Genomic DNA, 15,056 nt, shown 5'->3' with positions numbered 1-15,056 from the left:
GCTTACGCCTGTAGTCACAGCACTTTGGGAGGTTGTGGCGGGCAGATCGGTTGAGGCCAGGAGACTGGGACCAGCCTGGTCAATACAGTGAAACTAAAATACAACAATTAGCCAGGCATGGTAATGCGTGCCCATCGTCCCAGCTACCCTACCCAGGAGGCTGAGGCAGGAAAATTGCTTGAACCTGGGAGGCAGTGGTTGCAGTGAGCCAACATCACACCACTGCATTCCAGGCTGGGCAACAGAGTGAGACTCTGTTGCAAGTTAAAAAAAAACAAAAAACAAAAAAACCCAAAAAAACACACACCAAAAAACCACAAAAAAACAAAAAAAACAAAAAACGAAGAAGAAGGAGAAGTGTGACCTCTCTGAGGCAAGGCAGTGTCCCACTCTGATTCACTTCCATGTGCAAAACAGGACCTGCACCCTGAAGGCACTCACTCAGGGAGGCTGCTGGGATGGGTGGATGCACAGTTAAGGTCTTCATGGTGTCTGGGGCTGACCCCATCCCCATCGCTTTTCCCACAGACACCTGTACACTCATCACTCCCACACTCGCACCCACCACTGAAAGCCTGGCCCCTAATCTGATTTGCCTAACAAGCTCCCCAGATGAACAACACATGCTTCCCTACCTCTCCCCTGCTAGGACCCCACCGTGTTCTGGGATGTACTCAGGGATCAGGAGAACAGAACCTCAGGGAGTGAAAGGACATTCCAGGGTGCAGGCCTCTGCATCCCCCTCCATGCCCTCACCCCTGCCTGACACACCCTCACCCCTGTACCTGGCCAGCTCCTACCAACCCTTAAATTCTCACCAAGTTCAGTGGTGGCAGCCACACCCTAAAGTGACTGACTTCCCAATAACCTATGCCCTTGCATAGTCTTCCTGACCTTGGGTACGAGCAAAACCGGTGACTGGCTTCTAACCCATAGAGCCTGGCAAAAGCAATGCGATGTCACTGTCACAGTGCATCACCTTCGCACACTAGAGAGGAAGGTTCCGCCTGCAGGCGCTCCAGGAAGGAGATGCTGTGCTGAGAAAGGACCTTTGGAGGGGCCCCCGTAGGCAAGGAAGCAAAAAGCTGGGCCCTTGCCAAGCGGGTCTGAGGAAATGAATTCTGTCAGTAACCTCAGTGGACCTGGAAATGGATTCTGCCCTGGTGGAGCCTCAGATGAGGATGCCTCCCAGCTGCTTAGCGTGAGATCCCAAGCACAGGACCCGCTAAAATATGCTCAACTCCTAGCTTTCCAAAATTGGCTTAAAGGTGTGTGTTGTTTTAAGCTTCTCAGTTTTTAGTTATTGCCTACAAAAGTGTTAAAATGTGAGACAATAACTTAGGTCCCCTCCCCATCACACGCATTCTTCTTTCTGGCATTCATCACAATTCTACTTATTGATTTAAAATCTCCCTCTTGACTGGGTGCAGTGGCTCAGGAGTTCCAGACCAGCCTGGCCAACATGGTGAAACCCCATCTCTACTAAAAATACAAAAATTAGCTAGACGTGGTGGTGCAATCCTGTAATCCCAGCTACTCTGAAGGCTGAGGCAGGAGAATTGCTTGAATCCAGGAGGCAGAGGTTGCAGTGAGCCGAGATTACACCATTGCACTCCAGCCTGAGTGACAAGAACAAAACTCTGTCTCAAAAAAAAAAAAAAAAATTGTCTCTTGCCACTAGCATGAAGGTCCCATGAGAATAAAAATGGAAACTCTTGCTCATAACAGTGTCCCAAATGCCCAGCACGGTGTAGTTCTAGGGCAGTGGGTCGATGGTGGACACTGCTGGTTGGAGGACCCAGCTGGCCCTCCCAGCTGCCTTCTCCCTGGTCAGTTCCATTATAGAGAACAGAATAGTTTCTTGCCTTTCCAGAGTCCCTCTTAGTGGGGATCGGCCAAGTGACATTGTCTTGCCCCGGGAGACATAATTGGAAGTTGGCTGAAAGGTTTCTAGCCGTGGTGTGCTGGGGTGATTTGAACCAGGACATGAGAGCTGACCATCCATTGTTCAGGAATTCTGCAAGTTGATTGTTCAACACATTCAGTACGTAAAAATATCAAATAATATGAACTCGCAAATTAAAAAATGCATTAGACCAGATGCAGTGGCCCACGTCTAACACATTGGAAGCCTGAGGCAGGAAGATCACTTGAGCCCAGGGGTTCAAGACCAGCTTAGGCAAAAAAGGAAGACCCTGTCTCCACAAAAAATTATAAAATTAGCTACGCATGGTGGTTTGTGCATCCAATCCTAGCCACTCAGGAGGCTGACGTGGGAGGATCCCTTGAGCCATCTGTTCAAGGCTCCAATGAGCTATGATAGTGCCACTGCACTCCAGCCTGGGTGACAGAGCCAGACCCTATCTCAGAAATAAACATATTTCATATATTAATAAATTTATAATAAATGTATATTTATATACACATTTATGTATTGTAATTATATATTTAGACATAAATACATATTTCTTGCTTTATTTATTTATTTATTTATTTTGAGACGGAGTTTAACCCTTGTCGCCCAGGCTGGAGTGCAATGACGCAATCTGAGCTCACCGTAACCTCCACCTCCGGGGTTCAAGTGATTTTCCTGCCTCAGTCTCCTGAGTAGCTGGGATTACAGGCACGCACCACCACACCTGGCTAATTTTTGTATCTTTAGTAGAGATGGGGTTTCTCCATGTTCTCAGGCTAGTCTCAAACTCCTGACCTCAGGTGATCTGCCCATCTCGGCCTCCCAAATTGCTGGGACTACAGGTGTAAGCCACTGTGCCTAGTCTATATGATATATTTATATATTATAATTATGTATATTAATTTTATATAATTATATATAAATATACAAACTTCCTTGCCTTCTCTTGTTTCTACCTACAGTCAGTCCCATGACTTCAAATACTATCTACATGTAATAATTATAAATGTATATTATATATATACATATATATATTTTTTTTTTTTTTTTGAGACGGAGTCTCGCCCTGTCGCCAGGCTGGAGTACAATGGTGCAGTCTCAGATCACTGCAACCTCTGACTCCCGGGTTCAAGCGATTCTCCTGCCTCAGCCTCCCAAGTAGCTGGGCTTATAGGCACCCACTACCACGTCCAACTAATTTTTGTATTTTTAGTAGAGACAGGGTTTTGCCATGTTGGCTAGGTTGGTTTTGAACTCCTGACCTTAATTGATCTCCCGCCTCGGCCTCCTAAAGTGCTGGGAATACAGGCGTGGGCCACCTTGGCCAAAATATTTTTCTGTTTACAAGCATTTTACATGAGAGGAAAGTGGAGAATAAATCATCTGACACTTTACTGTAAAAGAAATCTTTGTGCCTCTCTTCTTTTCATCTTTCCTAAGTCTACATATTACCAAAATGTCTTTAGGTTGAGGTCCCTCCGTGAAAACTTTACAGGGTGTTGTGTCCTCAGCCACCCTCCTGTCTTTCTCTAGTCCTGGAATTTTAAAACTGTCTGGGGATGACCCAGGATACCCACAGTGGCCATGTCTATTGGAGGGTCTAGTGACTATCAGCCCCGGGGTCATCTCATCGCCAAGGACAGCCTGAGGTAGGGGGTAGAGTCACTCAGGGGAGCAGCTGGATGCTCTTGGCCTTGGAGGAATCTCTTGGTATAGTTTTATCTAAAATGGTGACCCCTTGGGATTATTAAAATTTTAGGACATTAAAATGAATGGACAATTCAACGTAATGTCATTAAAGTTAGGTCATTAAAACTGTTCCTCCAGCAGGAGCTTTTATTCCTCGGAGACACATTGATGGTCTGCCAATGGGATACTGATATTGAGAGGAAAAGGTAGAAATGATTTCTGCTCTCTAGATTGTCTCAGACTTGTGAAGAGAGAAAAACTGTCCCAAAGGACAAGGAAAACCCACCCCAGAGAGGATGTGCAACAACCTGAACATGAAAATGCACTGAAGGAGCACAGGAGGACAAAGAGCAGTGCCAGTGCCTCCTACGTGGTCACTGAGCACTTTACTGAACAGGATGGGTGTCCCGAGGGATAGAATGGCTGCCGTGACACTTAGAAAGCTCTGTGTTGGAGTCAGCACTGCCTCTCCCTGAGTTTGTTACCTTGAAAAGGCTTGTCCGCTTATTTGTGTTTCAGTTTTTCATTGACTGTAAGATACATTTTATCAGTACAGCTTGAAAGATAAACATACTATTTCCAAAGAGGCAAGGTAAAATGGTGTATTTTATTTGCTAAAAATTCGTATTTATTTCTTCCCCGGAGTGAGTGTAGTAAGTTTTAAAGGTCTGTTCTTTTTAAGGGTAATTTCAAATGGAATTGTAGGACTTAGCTTTATCAATGTTACTGGTGAAATAAAAGGGTGATAGATAAATTGATGATTTACAAAGATTCACCAAAATGTCAGTTTCCCTCTTGTAGCATGGTGAAGAATTAATGACAGTGAACACATCTGTATCCTCTTATCTGGATATTCGAGGGTTTTGTTTTGTTTTGTTTTGTTTTGTTTTTGGAGACACTGTCTTGCTCTGTAGCCCGGCTGAAGTGCAGTGGCGCCATCTGTGCTTACTGCAACCGCCGCCTCCCGGGTTCAAGTGATTCTCCTATGTCAGCCTCCCGAGTAACTGGGATTATAGGCACCCACTACCACACCCAGCTAATTTTTGTATTTTTAGTAAACAGGGGGTTTTAGGCCTGACACAGTGGCTCAGGTCTGTAATCCCAGCCCTTTGGGAGGCCAAGGTGGGCCGATCATGAGGTCAGGAGTTCCAGAGCAGCCTGACCAACATGGTGAAACCCTGTCTCTACAAAATATACAAAAAAATTAGCTGAGCCTGGTGGCAGGCATCTGTAATCCCAGCTACTCGGGAGGCTGAGGCAAGAGAATTGCTTGAACCCGGGAGGTGGAGGTTGCAGTGAGCCAAGATGTTGCCACTGCACCCCAGCCCAAGCAACAATGTGAGACTCCGTCTCAAAAAACAAACAAACAAACAACAGAAAGACGGGGTTTTGATATGTTGGCCAGGCTGATCTCAACCTCCTGACCTCAGGTGATCTCCCTCCTCAGCCTCCCAAGCTGCTGGGATTACAGGCAAGAGCCACCATGCCCTGCCCATTGTATTTTCTTTTTATTCCCTAAATTTTAATATGTTTGAGTTTGTCTGTTCCTTTATCACCGTTTTCTTACATAAAAGAAATTCTGCCTAATCCTTCATAAAAAAAATCTTCCTGTAACTTCTGAAAGTGTTCTGGTTTTATCTTTCATATTTGAATGTATAATAAGTTGATTATGGCTCACGGAATAGAGAAGAATGCAATGCATTTTCCCAAGTAGATGCCAGCCTGGTTTGCCTCATATTTTAAAGTGCATGTGATTTCTTTTTCTATTCTACGGTGCCTACTCTATCATTCCTTAACTTTCCATATAAATGCTGGGTCATTAAGACTTTCTTTTCCCTTGGTCTGCTTGCTCATCTCTCTGCTAATACTGTGCTGTCCTGAATATTTTCGTTTGAAAATCTTAGAAGTATGTTAGACAAGCCATCACTCTTTTTTTACATGGCTAAAAATCATTAGACATTTGTCATTTTTACTACGTGTGAAAAAGTAGTTTTTCTTGCCTAAAAACAACCTGATTTGGGAATTTATGTGATTTCATAGGAATAGCATCTGGAAGTGATGACATTAATGTCATTTTAAAAAACGTGTGTCGTATTTCCTCTTATTCTTTTCTGCCTTGACATTGTGCAATAGAAATTTTTAAAATTGTTCTATTAGTATTGTCAAATATCAATTATTGGTTTTATTTACTACTCAATTAAATTTAACGAGCCTACTCTGTCTTGGTGTAATCACATGGAATGGGCTCAACTCCCCAGTTAACAAGTGACAGCACGTGTAAAATATTGTCTACCAGGGAAACTCATTGAACACTTAGTGTTCAGACAGTGTTTTGGTGTCTGGTTCCCTAAGCACCACTGCAGTGACACAAAATAATAGACCTTCAGCAGAAAAAGTTTTGGCAAATACATTGCATAAGCCATTTACATGCAGTGAGTCATTCTTATTAGGGTTGGTGGAATCCCTTTCAAAATGTAAGTTACTAATACAAAGATGGAACTTTGCCAGCAGACGTTTTTAAGAATAAGTAGTCTCAGGACTGATAATATTAACTCCCTTATGCACATCAGGTAGGACTTTATTATGACAGATACTAGAAATGTACAAAGTGAAGTTAAAAGGTAACTCCTCGCAGCACATCTTACTCCCTGGATTCTCTAATAAGATGGGTGTTTCTACTTTGCTGTTGCCTTTTTGAATAGTTAGATTCTAGCATTAGTACTGCTGTATGGGAGGGAGTATGTGTGAACAGAGTAAGAGTTCTGACAATCAAGGCACAAAATAAATGCTTGGAAATTTTAGAATCATGCAAACAGCTTATGGATTGAGTACAGATTCCCAGTGCTGTCAGTCTCACCCATCCTTCTATCCCCATGTGTGGAATGTTCTAGGACTCCATGGCTTTTGAGGATGTGGCTGTGAACTGTACCCAGGAGGAATGGGCTTTGCTAGATTCTTCTCAGAAGATTCTCTGCAGAGAAGTGATGCAGGAAACCTGCAGGAACCCGGTTTCTGTAGCTGAGAATGACAAAACATTTCACTTAATTACAGAAGTATTTCCCTATCATCAGTGCTATTTGTGATTTGGAATGTGGCAAGGGAATGATTTGGTGAAGAAATCAGGCATGGGCACTGTGTACAATGAACATTAAATCTAGTAATGTTTCTATAGTTTGTAATAATTCATGATAATTTTGTGGGTCTGTATTTTAGGAAACAAATGGAAAGACCAGAATATTGAAGATCACTTCGAAAAACCTGGGAAAGAGATAAGATAACTTGCACTGAGAAGAGGAAATAAAGTCCTCTGAAGGAATCTTAGCTTGTCATGAACTTAAAAACAAGCAATCAAAACAAATGAGAGTCACTTGAAATTTATTTCTTTTTAGAAAAATTTCACCCGAAATGCAATGTACTTCAGCGTAGCAGTCAGTGTTTGGAAAACAGTTTACTTGAAAATAGTACTACAAAATTGTGTACATGAATGTTACTAATTTGGTCATAGCCATGCAAGTGATAGCTGTGTTTTCAGTAGTAACCCATTTACTTTCAAATAATTCAGTCATGGCAAAAAAAAAAAAAAAGCATTTTCCTTGGTATTGGTAGCAGTGTAAGTCCAAGACCTATTAGTAAGTAGAAAGTTATTAAACCAAGCAATAATTATGTGCTTTACATTTGTTTTTACAGAAATCATATGATACAGAGACTGTGTGAAAGCAAAGACGGTAGTCAGTATGGACTGTTGTCAGCCAAATTCCAATGCTTGATCTGAATGAGAACATTTCTGCTGGATTAAAACAATGTGAATGAAGTATTTGTGGAAAAGTCTTTGTACGTCATTCTCTCCTTAATAGGCACATCTTAGCTCACTCAGGATACAAACCATATGGAGAGAAGCACTATAAATGTGAACAGTGTGGGAAACTCTTCGTTTCTGTTCCAGGTGTTAGAAGACACATGATAATGCACAGTGGAAATCCAGTTATAAATGTACGATATGTGGGAAAGCTTTTTATTTTCTCAATTCATTTGAAAGATATCAGAGAACTCACACAGGAGAAAAACCCTATAAATGTAAACAATGTGGTAAAGCGTTCACTGTTTCCGGTTGTTGTCTAATACATGAACGAACTCACACTAGAGAGAAACCCTACGAATGTAAGGAATGTGGAAAACATTCAGATTTTCTTGTTCTTTTAAGACGCGTGAAAGGACTCACACTGGAGAAAGACCCTATAAATGTACCAAATGTGATAAAGCCTTCAGCTGTTCCACTTCCCTTCGTGACCATGGAAGCATTCATAGTGGAGAGAGACCCTATGAATGTAAACAATGTGGCAAAGTCTTTAGTCATTTGAGTTCCCTTTGTAACCATAGAAGTACTCATACTGGAGAGAAAGCCTATGAATGTAAACCATGTGACCAAGCCTTCAGTCGTATCAGTTCCCTTCACCTCCACGAAAGAATTCATACTGGAGAAAAATCCTATGAATGTAAGAGATGCGGTAAAGCCTACATTCGTTCCAGTCATCTTACTCGCCATGAAAGAAGTCATGATATAGAGGCTGGGTGTAGTGACTCAGCCTATAATCCCAGCACTTTGGGAGGCCAAGGAATGTGTATTGCTTGAGCCCAGGAGTTCATAAGCAGCCCGGATTAAAACAGCGTGAAACAACCTGGGCATCAAGGTGAAACCCTGTCTCTAGAAAAAATAAAATAATGCCAGGCACGGGGGCTAACACCAGTTACTCGGGAGACTGAGGCAGGAGAATGGCGCGAACCCAGGAGGCAGAGCTTGCAGTGAGCCGAGATCGCACCAGTGCACACCAGCTTGGGCGTCAGAGCGAGACTCCGTCTCAAAACAAATAAATAAAAATAATTAGCTGGGCATGGTGGCACATTTCAGTTGTCTTAGTTCTTTTTCAAGGACATAAAAAGCAACGTTGGGTTGGGGAAAGCCCTGTGCATGCGGATCACGAGGTCAGGAGATCGAAACCATCCTGGCCAACATGGTGAAACCTCGTCTCTACTAAAAATACAAAAAGTAGCTGGGTGTGGTAGCATATGGTTGTAATCCCAGCTTCTCAGGAGGCTGAGGCAGGAGAATCACTTGAACTCAGGAGGCGGAGGTTTCAGTGAGTCGAGACTGTGCCACTGCACTCCAGCTTGGCGACAGAGTGAGAATCCATCTCAAAATAAACAAACAAATAAATAAAGCCCCTTGAATGTAAGAAATGTGGTAAAACATTTACTCTTTCCCATTCCCTCATAAACATGAAAAGGCTAACACTGCAGAGAAACCTTAAGAATGTAGGAAATGTGGCCAAGCCTTCAGATTTTCCTGTTTTTGAAGATTTGGGAGGACTCAGAGTGGAGAAAAGCCTTTTGAATCTAAATTTATGGTAAGGCCTTCTGTTGTGTTAGTTCCATTTGAAGACATCAGCTCATTCCTGAGAAAAACCCTATGAATGTCCAGAATCTGGGAATGTTTCATTTCTCTCATCCTCACTCAAGGACAAATGAAAATGCACACTATAGCTGGCTGGACCTTGTAAATACAAGAACGTACACAGGATTAAAACTCTAATAGTTTAGAAACTGCAAGAATATTTTCAGTTTTCACATTTACTTGAAACGTCATGTGAAAACTGCCACAGGAAAGAAGTTCTATAAGTGAAGCTTTTCTAATTTGGAAAGCCTGATGCAAATTAGTTATCGTGTAGTGCTTGAAAAAATGTATGAAATGTTACACAAGTTACAAGTATATTGTTTTTTCCGTGACTCATTCTTAAAGAGTCTTGAGAATGCATTTCACCTTGTTTTGCAGGGAAACCTTGAGGTGAGAGTTTTGTAAATGCTCTTTAAGCAGTAGTACTTGAGTTTCATAGATAATGATATTAAGTTTGTTGGTAGAATTTTTGTCTATTCATTTGATAATGTGCTGGATTCATGGTTGAATTTTGATGTTTTTCTAACATGGAGGTAAGTTTAATTTTTTTGTTTCATTATTATCTTTTTTTTGAGATGGAGTCTCACTCTGTTGCCCAGGTTGGAGTGCAGTGGTGCGATCTCAGCTCACTGCAACCTCCACCTCCTGGGTTTAAGCGATTCTCCGGTCTCAGCCTCCTGAGTACCTGGGACTACAAGCGCCCACCACTACGTCCAGCTAATTCTTTGTATTTTTAGTGGAGACAGGGTTTCGCCATGTTGGCTAGGCTGGTCTTGAACTCCTGACCTCATGATTTGCCCTCCTCGGCCGCCCAACATGCTGGGATTACAAGCATGAGCCACCACACCTGGCCAGGTAAGTTTCATTTGTATGTATTGCCCTGTGATTAATGGACCAGTGAATAATGATTGTCAATTGTTGGGATAGTCTTACTAGCCTCATTTGGAAAATTTTGATTATCCCTTGTTCATTATACACATTCCACCTTTCCTTGTTAAAGGAAAAACTACTCTTGATGTAAAGATGTTTATTTTTTGCTAATACTGAGTTGGTATTAATTCCTAAGTACGTAAAGTTTACCATAGAGTATCATCTTGTGAGTTCTTTGCATCTGTTGCCCTTTATTCTTTATTATTTCTGTCTGTTATTTGGATCGTTCACTTTGAATGAAGGAGAGAGGACTGTGATAGGAGGATATGTTGTAACCAATCTGAGGGAGGAAGCATTCAGTCTCTCAGTCACATATGATAGCGTTGGGCTTTTCATCGATGCCTTTGGTATTGTAGTAGATCGTATTACACCATTAAGGTATGATGGTTTATATATTGTATTTTAGAGTATTACAGTCTTACCAGTCAGTGTCACATGATTCAGTTCCCTACCAGCCAACAGACAAACCAATCACGTACTCCTGTAGGAACAAAGGAACATCCTCGGCCTGGCGCGGTGGCTCACACCAGTAATCCCAGCACTTAGGGAGACCGAGGCGGGTGAATCACGAGGTCAGGAGATCGAGACCATCCTGGCTAACACGGTGAAACCCCGTCGCTACTAAAAATACAAAAAATTAGCCGCGCGTGGTGGTGGGTGCCTGTAGTCCCAGCTTCTAGGGAGGCTGAGGCAGGAGAAGGGCATGAACCCGGGAGACGGAGCTTGCAGCGAGCCGAGATCACACCACTGCACTCCAGCAAGGGTGATAGAGCGAGATTCTGTCTCAAAAAAAAAAAAAAAAGGAAATTCCTCACTTTTTTAATGTGATACCACTCTCTGCTCCCAAGTTAATCCCTGTTTGGGCCTGTGGGAACTTACACCATTCTCCTATATGTAATTAATAACTGATGTCTGGTTTTTCTGTTTAGTAGGAGATGTTATGTGTGTAACGGTGCCAGTAAAAGTAGGGTGCGAATTCCTTCCTCACCAGTGGGGTGCATGAGACGGTATTGAAACAATTGACAACACAAATGGAATGGACCAGCCCTCATGAAGGACACCTGCTCAACTTGACCTACCTGCTGTCGGCTGATGGTTCCGTAACACATCAGCAGTCACCTGAGTCAGAACCGTGAGCTGATGATGGGCCTTCCGTTTGGTCTGCACAGTGTTTTGTTTTCTTCAGGTGTTGTCATCTTCTCCCACACTAAAACGCTCTCATCTCCTAGACATGAATGTTTAATTCCACCCCAGCATGACATTTGACCTGTGCTTAGCAGGCGGTTTTGAGGCCCTGGCTTATTAATGCACGGAAGCACAGCACATAAGCCGACACTTATGTCCTAATTAGCAAGAATCCCGCTGTATCTCTGTAGTCCCTGCATCTACTCTGGTCACCATCTCTGTATGCTGAGGGCAGCCATGTGAACATTATTAATTATTGTACACTCCAATCAATAGTTATTATGTAGGCAGAAGTAGTGGCCTTGTTTGTTTCTTGTGCTGCTGCTCCCCTTGCCGCTGTCCCCTACACCCTCCTGATCAGGTGTACATCCATGGTGCCTCATGGTTCAGTCACTGATGAGTAATGAAAATGGGAAGAAAGAGTTTGATATTAGCCACTATCGAAGCATATGAAGAAGCATCTCAGCTGCTTGCATTGAAAAATTCCTAGCCAGTGTGTGGGCTTTTCTTATCACTGCTGCTTATCAGCATGTCAAAAGTTGAATCTTCGGACTGCAAGTCTTGCTGGCCTTAGACATAATGGCCTTACTGCATGTGGAGCTAACCCCAGGAAGATGGAGTCACAGTCTCTGGAGGATTAGGTGGTCTCCTCCAATGTGGCTTGATGGGCTCTTGAACTCTTTCCTGTAACTATACAGAGAGTCTACACTGCCAGCGATCGTGTGCCTCAACTCTGTAGATGTAGAAATTAAAAATATTCAAAATATTCTGAAACAGTTTCCATTGAAAGGAAAGAGAAAAGCAGTCAGGTGCCACGCTCTGGTCAAGAGAACTAGTAGATGGCTCACAAGAACACTCTGTCGCTACTGTCTGTGCCTCTGTCACAACAAATATCCTGATCCTTCAGTTTGAAGGGTGCAGGGCCATTTTCCTCCCTTTCCTACTGGTAGTTCTCAAGATAACTGTATGATATGCTGGGAATGCAATATCCTGATAATCAGGTGACACTGGTCAGAACAGCCCAGGCTCTGTTAGAGTCCCTGCTTGAAACAGAACGGCCTTTAACGCTTGTGTCCAGCAAACCACATCGTAGGAGAAAACCCAAGATGAGCTGCTTTCTGGGGTCCCTCAGTTGTAGTGCAAGTGAAGCATTTACAGTCAAAACTCCATCCATCTGCTCTGGATAGCCTTCCTGATCTTGTGGTAGCGGTTCATATTGAATCCTGGACTTCTGTTGTCTTTTGTTTGCTATTTGTAAGTAAAAAATTCACTTCATGGAATTTATGTATGAATGTGTTTGGTCTCATTGTACTCAGAAAAGTTGGTAGCCATTGCACAGTGAACCCGCTTCATAATTGGTGAAAACACCTATGGCCCCCTTGTGCCACAGCAAGGAGGTTAATTCAGCCAAACATAAACTTCATGTTCGAAAAACCCTGTAGCACAATTATTACCATGTGGGAGGCCTTTAACAATGGTGATGCTGATTTGAAGAACTCTGAAAGAAGAAATTTACACAAATGGATTGGGTACACAGGAGTCCCTCCTAACTTAAAGCAAATCTTGCTCCCCTCTGCCTAAAAAGAGTGGAGAGGCCAAGCACGGTGGCTCAGGCCTGTAATCCGAGTACTCTGGGAGGCTGAGGGGGGGCAGATCACAAGGTCAGGGGTTCAAGACCAGCCTGACCAACATGGGGAAGCCACATCTCTATTAAAAATACAAATATTAGCCACGCATGGTGGTGGGCACCTGTAATCCCAGTCACTTGGGAGGCTGATGCAGGAGAATTGCTGGAACTTGGGAGGTGGAGGTTGAAGTGAGTCAAGACCATGCACTGCACTCCAGCCTGGGTGACAGGGCAAGACTCCGTCTCAGGGGGAAAAAAAAAGTGGATAAGAACTGAAACAGGTTTAAAATTTCACCTAATTGGAAATACAAAGTTTACAAAAATAATATTTCAAATAAAATGCTAAATGAGTGCTCATTGAATTTTATGCCTCCACAAAGTAGGTTGTGAATTAACTTCCACATCTGTTGAAAGCCACCAAAGTTGGGCAGCCTCCGTGTCTGAAATTCACATGTGGCTCAAATAAGAATTATACCTGGGGATACCCCAAAGTTTAAATATGGTATCCACTGTGATATTATGAGGAATTACTGTACATAAAACAGATTGTCTTCCCTTAAATCTGAAAATAATATTATCTTGCCTAAATTCTCCAAAACGCATCGCTCTGTAGTATCCTATAGAGGACATAGGTTTCCTGACCAATGAGCAGTAAAAGTAAGTGTGTGCGACTCACCTATGTTCGTATCAAAATGGAAATCCCCGAATCCCACCAGTTAGAACAACATGACAGAATGTCAGATTTTTGGAATACATAGGTTTTCTGTAAGGTTATTAGGTACTGATTCCATTTTTAAAATAGATATCAATATATTTAGATGACCTATTTCTCCTGTGTTTTAATATCAATAGGTTGTGTCTTTTAATTCATTCAGTTGGTCTAAGTTATAACTTTGTGGGTTATGGAAATTGTAATATTCTTTATTATTTTATCATCCATGGGCTTTCTAATATAAAGGCCTCTTTTAATTCTTCTATTATTAGGTTGGTGCCAAAGTAATTGTGGTTTTGGACCGTGAATTTTAAATTTTTATAATTAGACTGCAACATATCTTTATTAATCAAAATAGAACCCATTACAATGGACTGGGCACAGTGGCTCACGCCTGTAATCCCAGCACTTTGGGAGGCTGAGGCGGGCGGATCAGGAGGTCAGGAGTTTGAGACCAGCCTGACCAACATGGTGAAATCCCCTCTCTACTAAAAATACAAAAAGTAGCCGGGCGCGGTGGCATGTGCCTGTAATCCCAGCTACTCAAGAGGCTGAGGCAGGAGAATCTCTTGAACCCAGGAGGCAGAGGTTACAGTGAGCTGAGATTGCACCTTTGCACTCTGGCCTGGGCGACAGAGTGAGACTAGGTCTTTAAAAAAAACAAAAACAAAAACAAAAAGAAACCATTACATTGAACACATTTTTGCCAAAGAGAAATAAACTTGTTTATTCCATGCTTTCAGGGTTCGATGAACTCTTGGAAAGCATTTTCTGCACCCTGCTGGTTGTGTAAGTGTTTTCCCTGCAAAAAGTTGTCAAGATGCTTAAAGAAGTGGTAGTTGGTTGGCGAGAGGTCAGATGAATATCGCAGATGAGACAAAACTTCACAGCCCAGTTTATTCAACTTTTGAAGTCCTGGTTGTATGACATGTGGTCACGCGTTGTGGAGAACCGGTCCCTTCATATTGACCAGTGCCAGCTCCAGGTGCTGCAGTTTTCCATGCATCGCATCGATTAACTTGGCATACTTCTCAGATGTAATGATTTTACCAGGATTCAAAAAGTGTAGTGGATCAGAAGACCGGCAGCTGACCACCAAACCGTGACCATGACCTTTTTTTGGTACAAGTTTGACTTTGGGAAGTGGTTTGGAGCTTCTTCTCAGTCCAATCAGTGAGCTGGCTGTTGGATGAAATCCACTTTTCGTGGCATGTCACAATCTGATCAAGAAATGGTTCAATGTTGTTTCATAGAACAAGAGAAGATGACACTTCAAAAGGATGATTTTTAAAATATTTGCTCAGCTCATGAGGCACCCACTTATCAAGATTTTTCAGCTTTCCAATTGGCTTCAAAAGCTGGATAACCATACAATGGTCGACATTCAGTTCTTCGCCAACTTCTCGGGTATGTGTAAGAGGATCGAATTCAGTGGTTGCTCTCAATTGGTCGTTATCAACTTCTGGCCCAGAGCCTGGGGCTGAGGCTGCCATGACCACCCTGTTCTCTTCCTTCTGGGGTCCCCAGGAAGCTCCCAGGACTGAATGAT

At 42.7% G+C, this 15,056-nt stretch overlaps 1 long non-coding RNA gene across 1 annotated transcript in view; it reads right to left on the bottom strand.

Moving 5' to 3' along the window:
* Positions 1-6,152: 6,152 nt before the first annotated feature.
* LOC135967345 (uncharacterized) overlaps positions 6,153-15,056 on the bottom strand; it is a 65,382-nt gene continuing 56,478 nt past the window's right edge. Inside the window, exon 4 of the long non-coding RNA XR_010581366.2 lies at positions 6,153-6,622. This is a non-coding gene — a long non-coding RNA (uncharacterized lncRNA). The remainder of the gene's footprint in view (positions 6,623-15,056) is intronic.

The sequence above is a fragment of the Macaca fascicularis genome, chromosome 15, assembly GCF_037993035.2.
Source record: "Macaca fascicularis isolate 582-1 chromosome 15, T2T-MFA8v1.1".
Taxonomy (NCBI): Eukaryota; Metazoa; Chordata; class Mammalia; order Primates; family Cercopithecidae; genus Macaca; species Macaca fascicularis.
Note: the sequence above shows the minus strand (reverse complement) of the source record. Positions and strands in the feature narration are given on the sequence as shown.